At 43.7% G+C, this 13,577-nt stretch overlaps 1 long non-coding RNA gene across 4 annotated transcripts in view; it reads left to right on the top strand.

Annotated features, from left to right (window-relative positions):
* The first annotated feature begins 10,169 nt into the window (after positions 1–10,169).
* The window catches only part of LOC135230160 (uncharacterized), a 312,870-nt gene continuing 309,462 nt past the window's right edge, over positions 10,170–13,577 (top strand). For 2 of the 4 annotated variants that reach the window (XR_010320822.1, XR_010320818.1), the window contains exon 1: positions 10,983–11,714. This is a non-coding gene — a long non-coding RNA (uncharacterized LOC135230160). Of the gene's footprint in view, positions 10,364–10,982; positions 11,715–13,577 lie in introns of those variants that run through there. The other 2 variants (XR_010320817.1, XR_010320823.1) reach the window with 2 other exon arrangements.

Below are 13,577 nucleotides of genomic sequence, written 5' to 3'. Positions count from 1 at the left end.
CTAAGGTGTGCCTGACCCAAGGCATTGTGTTTTCAATCGCCCAATATGCATGTGAAAACTGGACAATGAATAAGGAAGACCAAAAAAGAATTGACGCCTTTGAATTGTGGCGTTGGCAAAGAATATTGAATGCACTGCCAAGAGAAGGAACAAATCTGTCTTGGAAGAAGTACAACCAGAATGCTCCTTAGAAGCAAGGATGGCGAGACTGTGTCTTACATACTTTGGACATGTTGTCAGGAAAGATCAGTTCCTGGAGAAGGACATCATGCTTGGTAAAGTACAGGATCAGCGGAAGAAAAGGAAGACCCTCAAAGAGAGAGATTGACACAGTGGGTGCGACAATGGGCTCCAGGATAGTAACGATTTTAAGAATGGTACAGGACCAGGCAGTGTTTTGTTCTGTGATACATAGGTTGGCTATGAGTCAGAACTGACTTGATGGCACCTAACAACAACAATCAATTTGAAAATGATACCTTCAGTTCTTTTTAACTCCAATTTACTGAACGCTCTGTAATTCTGGTTGACTCATAGTGCCACAGTATTTCAAATTTATTTTCCTAACTTTTTTCAGATTCTTCGAAATCATCCTACTGAGTGATTTGGATAACTTTTATATACAACTTCCATCAACCTAGTTGCATGGTACATTCAAATATTAACAAAAAAAATATTAGTCAACCCATTTATTTAAGTCTGATTAGAGCCACTTCATTTCTCACAAAAAGATTTAATAAATATCGAATTATTTTACAAATAGTTGTGTTGACATTTGTAAACACATTCCATTTTCTCATGCTTTACTTGAGTCATATTAAGCCCTGATATCCTCCTTCCTTTTGGGAATGTGAGAGTGGAGAGGCAATTAAGAATAATCCACAGCTGGCTCCAGTCAGGCATCTCCTTTCCATGAACCCTTCCTTTATGATAAAAATCTCACATGAGATGATTCTAGATGATGTAATTATCAAGGAAGAGTAAAATTCCCATGTTTCCATATGAGGTTTCATTTCACTGAGAATTAAGTTACCTTGATTAGTGTTTATTTTCCTCGTGCCACACACAAGCAGTTGCACCTAGAAGATATTGCTTGTTCAAGATATTTCTGTTCATTTGTTTAACTTTAAGAGTCTTCTTTGGGGCCCAGTCAAGACAGCCAAATTGCATTTGGTTCTTTTTCTGGTCTTTAGGAGCCAATGATGTAACCACCAGGAAGGTAAGTAGCTATAAAAATGAATGTTTCTGCACAAATGAGTTCAAATGCATGACTGCAGGACATCAGGAATGTTCTGGATGAAATATGATGAATATATTGTTGCTTCTAAGATTTTGTGGAAACTCTGGTGACATAGTGGTTAAGTGCTATGGCTGCTAACCAAAGGGTCGGCAGTTAGAATCTGCCAGGCGCTTCTTGGAAACTCTATGGGGCAGTTCTACTCTGTCCTATAGGGTCGCCATGAGTAGGAATCACCTCGACGGCACTGGGTTTGGTTTGGTTTTTTGGTTCTAAGATTTTGCAGGTAAGGATAAATTTTCTTAATCTTTTTATTCCCATAAATGATTGTCTAATCAAATATACATTATTCTATTTTAAACACCATTGTAGAAGCAACCTTCTGTATGTTCCTGCTATGAACATATTTTACATTTTGTTTGATTATTACTGTTCTAGTCCTACCCTTCTGAGAACCAATCCTTTTGAAATCCTCACCTGCTCTTCATATTAGGTTTCTAACTTACTCTTCTTACATTAATAACAAAATATTAATATCTATATTTATAAATTTATCACTTCAACATGACAGTTAAATTATCTAGCCTGATGTATGGATTCAATAGATAATAAGTAACATATTTATATTTTCTTACTATTTTAAATAACTTTCGCATGCCATGTGAGGCAGGCAGTGCAGGAATTATCTATATTTTAATTTCAGGAAGGTAAATTGCTTACTTAGATGCATACCCCCAATAGCATATAAACACTGAAATTCAACCTAGTGTTTGTGAATTCACAATGAAACTGAAAGGGAAACAAAAAGAGGTAGCATAGAAAGAAAGAAGACGGGAAGGAAGGAAACGTATCTGAGCAAACTGTCTAGAAGCTTGGAGTGAGTAAAGAAGGCAGGTAGAAGAAATAGCAATATTTGTTAGTAGTGGCTTTGTTTCATCCATTGTCAGAAGTAAGTTTCATACGTATGTATGTATATATATATATACATATATATATATATATATGTATATTCTTTCCAGATGAGGGTCATCATCCCATTTTGTGGGTGAGTAAATCAAGGCTACAGAAAGTAAAGAAGCATACTTAAAGTCATCAGCCAATTAAGGGCAGAGTGGGATTACAAATACAAATCTGCGTAATTAAAAAGCCAACATTGTATCAATGATATTTCCCTTAACGTTATAATGGCTCCCACTTTATACTTACAATGTAAGCATTGCTGGACAGTATAAAATACCTATTTGATTCCTGAGTTTCCTATACAAAAAAGTAATGATGAAAGTGGTGAGAAATTTAAAGTATTGAACACTACAAACACTCTGGGCTGTACCATACATAATACGACATGAACAATTGACTTCGTTCTCCAAAAGTAAAAGATAAGAAATATTAGACAGTAAAGATAATTTAAATCTATTAGCCAGCAAAACATGTGAAAATAGTAGCCCAACCACTCCTGACTGTCTACCGTGTTAGTATCATAATCACTACTCAGAGACTGATGCTGAGTTTGTGCCATTGAGAATGGGTGAAAACAGGAGCACCAACTGGTCTCAAAGGCATTTAAACCCCTACTGAGAACTGGAGCTAATCATTTGATCTTACTTATTTGGAATTTATTATAATTTTTGATCAATTTACATTTAAAATTTTAAACATTACATAATTCTCTTTGACATATTTCATGCACTAAATACATAGCTGGAATATAAGCTTATCAATTTATCTGACTTATTACAAGAAAGGAATCCTGGTGATGTAGCGGATTCCAACCTGGCTGCTAACCAAAAGGCCTACAGTTCAAATCCACCAGCCACTCCTTGGAAGCCCTTATGGGGCAGCTCTCCTCTGTCCTACAGAGTCGGTATGAGTTGGAATCAACTTGATGACAACAGGTTTGGTTTAGTTTTTTTTAACACAAGAAAAATCTAAATGTTAACATCATTTTTGGTGAATTTATATTTTGAAATTAAAAAGAAATGTATATATCTAAAAAAAGCATAGATAGATTGTAACCTGTTTTACAAATGTTGAAATTAAGTTTTATAGTCAGTAAGTATTGCCGATATACAGCTAGTCAATGAAGGAAGTAAAACCCAGGTAATTGAAACTTGATTCTAAATCCCATTCTGTCTCCACAAAAATGTAATTACTTTTTAATCATGCCTGAACTCTGAGTGGACAAGAATATAATAAAAGAAAACAACAACAGCAAATAAAATGAAACACTGTTTTAAGTGTTAAGGTAGAGAAATAAGAAAGACATTTAAAAGTAAATAACAAGGCTTCAACAACAGGTAAAGAGCGCAATAAGGCAGTAAACATGTTGAGTCGACAATAGTGACCATAGTGCTATAAAAAATATATATATATATATATAGGATGTTAAAAAAAAAAAAAGACTTCACAGGGACACACAGTGATCAGTATCACATAAAATGGTGGTGGGACTAGAACTTGGGTTTACAGCACTGTGAAGATTTTCACAGCTATTTAGGAAGTGGTAAAGGGAAAAGTAATGCATTCAGAATGGGAAGAGTTGTGAGCAAAGCTATGTTTATGTAATGATTTAAGCATTTTTTCTACAGCATGGGACTTGTAAAATGATTTATTGCATTAAAATAATACTTGAATGACATGGACAACTAGTTTAATTCCAATAAATCAGAAATTGCAACACCTGCTAAAGAGAAAAGCTGCTGGATGCACATTTTGAAGCATCTAGCTATTTTATTTCGGTGTCAAGATGCTCCTCTCTTTTACATAACGCTGGTAACCTCTGCTGCACTTATTTTTTATTCTTTGTTTTCTGTTTGTATCTGTCATGACAATAGATATCTATTGACTTATTCTGCCGTTTAATGTGTTTTTATTTGTTTTTGTCTTTTTTAACCATCCGAATTATTACATTAAACATTTACCTACAAGTACACCTATAGTTATGGAACATATTTGTTGTTGAAACTTTCATGTCAAAATATTTTTTGATTCAGTATTCTCTAGCCACAATAGTCCCTCCAACTCTTTAAACCATTGGAACATCACTTTATAATTTGAAATGTAATGATATACACATTATTACACACCTGATTGTTGTCTTAAGCCACATTAAAAAAAAAACATAGTGGTGAAAAATTTATATAGAGACGATGATTTGATGAAATAGTGGTTTGCCTAATAATAAAACTTAACATTTTTATAAGATTTTTCACTGTAATTTTCAAGGAGAGATTTGGAGCCAATTCTTGAACAATGCTCTTGGCAGGCTGAAGAATTTTTACCTTAGTAGAAGGTGAAGAGCAGTGGCAAATATTGAGACAAAGCTGTCTTTCTTCCTGTGCTGAGATGAAGGTCCGTGTTGCTGTGCGGAACTGCATCAGGTAGAGAATTTCTAAAGGGAGCCAAGACCCGCTATGCAATTTCTTCATCCTTAGAGTTAAATAACCATAAGAATATTTCCTATACTTCAATTTATTCTTGAACATTGAGTGAATGGTCAAAAAAATGAATGATATTGGGTAATATTTGTGAGAAAACTACGTGTAGAATGTTCATTATATGTACACAAAACTCTGGGTATATGGAGCAAGAAAAATATCTACAAAAAATACGAATTAATTAAGAGAATTAGATTCCGGCAACCAGCACAGAACCAATATGCACTTATGTCTTTAGTGATGTTCAATATCCAATGCCTTTATTTTTAACTGACTTGCTTACAGAGCTGTGTTTTGTTGTAGAGATCAGTGTTATGAAGGCAAGTGGGACTTGCTGAGGCACTGCAAATGCAGTCAGTGTGATTGTGTGTATCCAACTGGGGATCCGTCACCAACACTGCTGGGAAACTGCTGGTAAGGAAGCACTTTTATTCTACCTGTTTCTGACTAAAAGAGCCAGTCCCCAAAATATACTAAAAGGTGGATGTCATGGATTGTATTATGTCCCCCCCCAAATGTGTGTACCAAGTTGGTTAGGCCATGATTCCCAGTGTTCTGTAGCTGTCCTCCATTTTGTGATTGTAATTTTATGTTAAAGAGGATTAGGGTGGGATGTAACAAAAACATTACTAACAATGTGCAAGCACCCAAAGAGAAATTAGGTAACTCCTAAAAATCAAACACTTATGCTCATCCAAAGTCTTCACCAGGAGAGTAAACTGATTACCTACAGACTGGGAAACAGTTTTTAGCTATAACATTTCTGATCAGCATCTGAACTCTAAAATCTACATGATATTGCAAAAACTCAATAACAAAAAGACAAATAATCCATTTAAAAATGGGCAAAGGATAGGAACAGGCACTTCAACGAAGAAGACATTCAGGCAGGTAACAGATACATGAGGAAATGCTCACAATCATTAGCCATTAGAGAAATGTAAATCAAAACTACAATGAGATACCATCTCACTCCAACAAGGCTGCCATTAATCCTAAATCACAAAATAATAAATGTTGGAGAGGTTGTAGAGAGACTGGAACACTTATTCACTGCTGGTGGGAATTTAAAATGGTGCAGCCACTTTGAAAATCAATCTGGCACTTCCTTAAAAAAGTAGAAATAGAACTACCATAGCATATGGCAATCCCACTCCTTGGAATATATCTTAGAGAAATAAGAGCCTTTATATGAACAGATATATGCAAAACCATGTTCATTGCAGCACTGTTTACAATAGCAGAAAGATGGAAGTAACCAAAGTGCCCATCAACAGATGAATGGATAAATAAATTGTGGTGCATTCACACGATGGAATACTTCACACAGATCAAGAACAATGATGAATCCGTGAAATATTTCATAGCTTGGAGGAATCTGGAGGGCATTATGCTGAGTGAAATTAGTCAGTTGCAAAAGGACAAATACTGTATGAGACCACTATTATAAGAACTCAAGAAATAGTTTAAACAGAGAAGAAAATATTCTTTGATGGTTATGAGGGTGGGGAGAAAGGGAGGGAGAAGGATATTTGCAAATTTAGGTAGTAGACAAGAACTATTTTAGGTGAAGGGAAAGACAACATACAATAAAGGAGAGGTCAGCATAACTGGACTAAACCAAAAGCAGTTTCCTGAATAAACCAAATGCTCCAAAGGCCAGAGTAGCAGGGGCAGCAGTTGGGGGATCATGTTTTCAGGGGACATCTAGGTCAATTGGCATAATAAAATCTATTAAGAAAACATTCTGCATCCCACTTTGGTGAGTGGCATCTGCAGTCTTAAAAACACTATCAAGCGGCCATCTAAGATGCATCAATTGGTCTCAACCCACCTGGAGCAAAGGAGAATGAAGAACACCAAAGATACAAGGTAATTATGAGTCCAAAAGACAGAAATGGCCACGTAAATCCGAGACTACATCAGCCTGAGACCAGAAGAACTAGATGGTGCCCATCTACAACCGAAGACTGCCCCGACAGGGAACGAAACAGAGCATCCCTGACGGAGCACGAGAACAGTGAGATGCAGACCTCAAAGTCCCATAAAAAAATCAGACTTAATGATCTGACTGAGACTAGAGGAACCCTGGAGGTCACGGTCCCCAGACCTTCTGTTGGCCCACGGCTGGAACCATTCCCAAAGCCAACTCTTCAGACAGAGATTGGACTGGATTATAGGATAGAATATGATAGTGGTGAAGAGTGACCTTCTGGTCTCAAGTGGACACATGAGACTATGTGGGCAGCTCCCGTTTGGAGGGGAGGTGAGAAGGCAGAGGGGGACAGAAAGTGGCTGAATGGATACGGGGAATACAGGGCTGAGAGAAGGAGTGTGCTGTCTCATTAGTGGGAGAGGAACTAGGAGCACATAGCAAGCTGTATACTAATTTTTGTATGAGAGATTGACTTGATTTGTAAAGTTTCACTTAAAGCACACACACACAAAAGATGCAAAGAATACACAGAGTCACAGTACCAAAAGAAATGGTCGACTCTCAGTCGCTTCATGAGGTGGCATATGATGAAGAACTGGTAGTAGTGAAGCAAGAAGTCCAAGCTACACTGAAGGCACTGGCGAAAAACAAGGCTCCAGGAGCTGAGAGAATACCCACTGAGTTGTTTCAACAAACAGATGCAGCCCTGTACATGCCCACTCCACTATGCAAAGAAATGTGGAAGCTAGCTACCTGGCCAACAGACTGCAAGAGATGCATGTTTGTGTCCATTCCAAAGAAAAGCGATCCAACAGATTGTGGAAGTTATCAAATGTAAATCATAGTATTAGTAAATATGGTAAACAAACAGACAAACTATCTACTCCACAGTGAATATGACATTCTATCCCCAGGAGATCTAGTGAGTTTATGATGTTGTTGTCAGGTGCTGTTGGGTCAGTTCCAACTCATAGAGACCCTGTGTACAACAGAACGGAACAGTGCCCAGCCCTGGGCCTTTCTCATTGCTGTGTCTGAGCCCACTGTTGCAGCCACCGTCTCAATCTGTCTCATTGAGGATCTTTGTCTTTTTCACTGACCCTCTACTTTACCAAGCATGATGTCTTTTTCCAGGGACTGATTCCTCCTGATAATATGTCCAGAGTACGTGAGACCAAGTCTTGCCACCCACCTTTCTAAGGAGCATTCTGGCTGTACTTCTTCCAAGACAGGTGTGTTCATTCTTCTAGCACTCCATGGTATATTCATTATTCTCCACCAACAACATAATTCAAGTTTCAGTTCTTTTGTCTCCCTTATTCATTGTCCAGCTTTAGCTGCACACGAGGCGACTGAAAATATCATGGCTTGGTTCAGGCACACCTTAGTCCTCAAAGTGACATCTTCGATTTTTAACACTTTGAGGTCTTTTGTAGCAGATTTGCCCAATAAAACATGTCATTTGATTTCTCGAAGTCTGCTTCCATGGGTGTTGATTGTGGATCCAAGTAAAATGAAATCCTTGGCGACTTCAGTATTTTCTCTGTTTATTGTTCCAGTTGTGAGGATTTTTGTTTTCTTTATGTTGAAGTGTAATCCATACTGAAGGCTGAAGTCTTTGATCCTCATCAGTAAGTGCTTCAAGTCCTCTTCACTTTCAGTAAGCAAGGTTGTGTCATCTGCATGTCTAGGCTGTTAATGAGTCTTCTTCCAATCCTCGTGCCCCTTCTTCTTCATATGATCCAGCTTCTTGGACTGTATGGATTACATGTTTTTTTAAAGACACTGAGTTTTTGGTAATTTACTATGGCAGCCCTAGAAAATGAATACAGAGCCCTTCACCAAGGACAAGTCAAGTTAGCACCAAAAATGCTCCTGTAAGGGTAGCCACGTAACATGAGACATGGCAGTTTTTAAAAAGTATGAAGTAAAACTTTCAGCTTTGACAAAGAAAGGGCTCCTCTAAGTCCAAGTTCTAAGTCCATTGCTGTTGGGTCAATTCTATCTCATAGCGACCCTAAACGACAGAGTAGAATTGACCCATAGGATTTCCAAGGAGTGGCTGGTAGATTCGAACTGCTTGAATAAGTATTGTGAAAAAATACAACCCTGACACACAACTTTTCTGAGCTTAGTATTAAAACAAAACAAAAAAAAAGTCGCTATTGAGTGGATTCTCACTCATAGGGACCCTATAGGACAGAGTAGAGCTTCCCCACAGGATTTCCAAGGAGCGACTGGTAGATTCAAACTGCAGACCTTTTGGTAGCAGCCAAATGCATAACCACTGCACCACCAGTGGCTTTCAAATCAGCTATAGGCTGATGATCTTCAAATTCTTAGAACCCAGAAAACTACTCTACCTCAGAGTGGTATCCACAGCTGGGAACTGTTCTCCACACTTGGATGACCTCAGACATCCAAATCTAACATGTACAGAAAAAAATCTTTTGGTCATTTTCTCAAGCTTGTTCCTCCATGGTTTTCCACATGGTAGAGAATGGCTCTGGTGACCATGCGCTCACGGTAGCCTGAATTCTAGAAGTCACCTTTGATTCTCCATTCCCCTCATCCCATACGTCTGATCGACCACCAATTCTTGGCAGCTCAAGCTCCAAAGTACACCTCAAGCCTGCCCACTGTTCCCATCTGCACTTCCACCATCACTCCTCACCCTGACCACTGCAGAAGCATCCTGACCGGTCCTCTGTATTTGCTGTCTTCAAGTTCTCCTGGGCTACAGTTAATTCCTGGGACACATTCTTTCTCAAGACCATTGAACAATAGAAGGAGAAGGGCATTTAGTTGTATGCTACCTCCTCCGCTTGAGCTGCATGCCCCTCAGAAATCACTTTTCAGTGTGCAGTCTATAATGTCTCTATCCCAATTTCCTGTCTTTGGCTGCACTGCTTTGATAGCGTGCATGCATGTGTGCTTCAGGGGTCATGTAGGCAGATGCTTGGAGGAATTTTTCTTAGTACAATCATGGTTGTGTGCCATCAAGAGATTCTGACTCATATCAACCCTGTATGACAACTTAGAACTGCCTCACAAGGTTTCCTAGGTTGCAGTCTTTATGGTGCAGCCCTGGTGGCCCCGTGGTTAAGAGCTCGGCTGCTAACCAAAGGGTGGACAGTTCGAATCCGCCAGTTGGTTCTTTGCAGAAAGACATGGCAGGCTGCTTCTGTAAAGACTTATAGTCTTAGAAACCCTATGGGGCAGTTCTACTCTGCCCTATAGGGTCACTATGAGTCGAAATTGATTCAATAGCAACTGGTTCGGATTTTGTTTGGTTAGAATCTTTATGGGAGCCCATCTCCAGATCTTTTCAACCCCTGAGCTGGTGGGTTCCAACGGCCCACCTTTCAGTTAGCCAAGCACTTAACCGTTGCACCTCCAATACTTAACTCTGCACGCGAGAGGGCCCTCTCCTGACGTCTCCCGTCTCCTCACCCCGCACACTTTGGCGTTGTCCTTGCTTCTAGACCCCACCCTCCCCTCTGGAGGCCCAACCCCCCCACGCCCGCCCCACACCCGGGCCGCTGGGCGGGGCCGGCAGCCATGTTCCTAGCCGTCCAGCCAGTTACTCCCGGAAGTGCTGGGACGGGTGGTGAGGGGCCCGGGCCGGATGGCGCGCCTTAGAGAGGATGGTGTTTGTGCTGCTTTCTGTGCCGTGGTTTCTGAAAGATAGGAAACTCCGGCAGCTGGGTGGAGGGACCCGCTCCCAGACTGAACAAGCCCGGCCCCTCGAAGGTGTGGAGGGAAGGCGCCAGGAGGGCGGTTCCCAGTCCCAGCAGTCTGTGGGCTCCAGAGGTTGGGGAGTCCGGACGTTGGGTTAGCAGCTGGCATCGCCCCCTCCGGCGTACCCCGTCCCGAGTGATCCCCAGGGGCGGACGCGGTGCGGGGCCGGGCGGACGCAGCCACTCTAAGGGCTGCGAGAGGGAGCCTCTGGCCCGGGAGACGCAGCTGGTCTGCGAAATTTCATCCCCATGGATTTGCGGGGGGGTGGGGATCCAGCTGCGGAGTGCCCTTGGGCCTGGGGGCTTGAAGGGCTTGGGGAGAAAGGCCGTGTCCAGGGCTGCGCCAAGGTCCCTACTCTGCCTGGGCGGGTTTGCGGGCCAAGCTGGGGGATGGGCGCCTGCCCCCCCGCCCCCCACCTGCTCCCTGTGCCGGGGGGGGGGAACGAAGGCCCAGAGTTCGCCCGGGGGGGTGAGACTCCAGACTGAGGACGGGGCACTCGCCCCCGTTCGTCGTCCCACCCCCACCAGACTCCGTAGGGTGCCAGGGGCGGGGAGAGAGCGATCCCCCGCCCAAGGTCCCGCTGCCCCTTACTGTTTTGGGCGCTGTGCCTGGGAGGCTGAGGCACCCCGCGCCCGCGCCCGCGCCCGGCTGGTCTACTCTCGGGGCTGGGGCGTCGGCGCGGCCCCAGCCCCACCTGGAAAGGAAGGGGTCCTGGGAATCTGTGGAGCAGCGCGGGGATCCTACTCCTTGTGGAAGCAGCAGCGATTCAGTGTGTGTTAACAGTGTGGGTGCCGGGTCCCGCTCCCCCTCTGGGTGGCGGGGGTGGGGGTAGCAGGAAGGGGTCCTGAGCGCCCATGTTGTTTGTTAACTTAAACGTTTGTGCGGCGCTGTGTAGCGGTAGCTGTGGACGCGGTCTCTGGTGCTGAGGGGATTTGAGGGTTCCTCAAACTGGTGGGATTTGGAGCCTCTACCCTGGTGGCAGTGGGTTCAGTGGGTTAGCCTGGTGGCGTAGTGGTTAAGTGCTAAGGCTGCTAGCCAAAAGGTTGGCAGTTTGAATCCACCAGGCGCTCCTTGGAAGCTCTGTGGGGCAGTTCTACTCTGTCCTATAGGGTCGCTATGAGTCAGAATTGACTCGATGGCAACAGGTGTGGTTTTTTTTTTTAGGTTGGAGATTAGGTGTCTCTCGGGCTGACATTTGAAGGTCTGGAGCTGACGGTTTATGAGGGCTTGTAAGGGTTTTAAGCGCTCCAGCCATGGGCACCAACCCGATCTTCCAGCCCCTGCGGACTGACCGCCCCCCCCCCTGGGGGGGGTTGGCTGCTCTGGGACCCTGAGCCCAGAGGGCGATGAGAAGCTGACAAACGTGAGTGATGCCCTCCCTGCAGGCTCCAGTCGGCGGGGCAGCCCTGCTCACACGGTCTCAATAGGGGCAGTCGGCTTCGTGCCTGGGGGGTGGTTTCCGAATGTTTCCTCGTGGCCCACCCCCCTCCCCGTGCGGGGCGACAACTCTCCCCTGGGCGGGGACCTAGTAGAGGCCTGCAGGGCATCAGGGTGTGGAGGGGCAGAGCTTGGGCGGGGAGGGCGCGGCCCTGCAGGTTCCTGTACATGACCACGGCAGGGGGGTGCGGGTCGTGAAGGCTGGGCCTGGTCGAGGACCCACTAGGTCTCGCAGACGGAGTGGGTTAGGATAATCAGCATTAATGGGAGTATTGAGAGAGCGTCCTGGGGCGTTGGGTCCCTCGGGAAGAAAAGCTTCTGCTGTCGCCACTGGAGCGGTACCCAGTTCGTCCCGTCTTAGGTCCAGGAGGTTCCCATGCTCGGAGGGTCTGGTGGGCAGAACAGAACCGGCGGTGCGCACGCCCTCTCGCGGCCTTGCCCCCAATCGCTGAGGTTCAGTGTCAGGTGATTCTAAGCCATGGTTTTGGAACTCAATAGTGAAGCAGAGCAAAGAAATGATGCAGTGCCTTGATGGGACCGGTGGAGACAACAAGAAGCAAAGCACAGCTGAAACTTCAAAATTCCACTGAGTGTTAGTAGGATTTGGAGGGAGGAAATAGACGGAGACTCGAGAGGCCCAGAGATGCAGAAGGGTTAGAGGATTAGGGTTAGGGGTTAGGGTTTGGTGTTAGGGGTTCAGGTTTGGGGGTTAGAGGTTTGGGAGTTAGGTTTAGGGGTATAGGTTTTAGGTGGCTGGGGTCGGGGTTAGGGCTGGGGTTACTAGGCTAGGGCACAAGTGGTTTAGGGTTATGGTTAGGGTTAGAGTGAGGCTGAGGTTGATTCCCAGTCTTGTGTACCGTCTCTTCCTTCACCAGAGTTACCACATATCTGTCGTTTGGTTGGAAACCCTGATGGCATAGTGGTTAAGACCCACCAGTGCTAACCAAAGGTCTGCAGTTCGAATCCACCAGGCGCTCCTTGGAAACTCTATGGGGCAGTTCTAATCTGTCCTATAGGGTCTCTATGAGCTGGAATCGACTCGACGGCGGTGGTTTGTTTTTTTTTGGTTATTATTTAGTTAGCTTTTCTCTACCCACTCTCCGTCTGCCTGGTGAACATCAAGGATTGTTTCTGTGTGTAAATGTTTTCATGAGTTTTTATGATAGTGGTCTCTTAGTGTATATGTCGTTTTGTGATTGACTTAGTCAGCATGATGCGCTCCAGATTCATCCATGGTGTGAGATGTTTCAGAGATTCATCATTGGTCTTCGTTGTCGTGTAGTGTTCCACTGTGTGTATGTACCGTAGTTTGTTTATCCATTCCTCCGTGGATGAGCACTTAGGTTGTTTCCATCTTTTTGCTACTGTGAATAATGTCGCAGTGAACACGGGTGTGCATATGTCTATTCCTGTGACTGCTCATGGAAACCCTGGTGGCTAGTGGTTAAGTGCTACGGCTGCTAACAAAAAGGGTTAGGGTTTGAGGTTCGGGATGTTAGGGTTAGGGTTGTTAGAGTTCTGGTTGTTAGGGTTTGGGGTTAGGGGTTGGGGTTAGGGTTTTGGGGTTAGGGATGTTAGGGTTAGGGTTGTTAGGGTTTGGGTTAGGGTTTTTCGGTTGGGGTTAGGTGTTAGGGTTAGGTTTAGGGTTTGAGGTTAGAGTTTGGATTTACAGGTTAGGTGTTAGGGGTTGCAGTTTGGGGTTTACAGTTTTGGGGGTTTAGGGTTTTGGGGTTTAGTCGGTAGGGTTTGGGTTAGGTTTTAGGGGTCAGGATTTAGGTTTAGGGTTGGG

Source organism: Loxodonta africana, unplaced genomic scaffold (assembly GCF_030014295.1).
Source record: "Loxodonta africana isolate mLoxAfr1 unplaced genomic scaffold, mLoxAfr1.hap2 scaffold_81, whole genome shotgun sequence".
Lineage (NCBI taxonomy): Eukaryota > Metazoa > Chordata > Mammalia > Proboscidea > Elephantidae > Loxodonta > Loxodonta africana.
The sequence above is the reverse complement of the archived record's forward strand: the minus strand, read 5'-3'. Positions and strand labels throughout refer to the sequence as shown.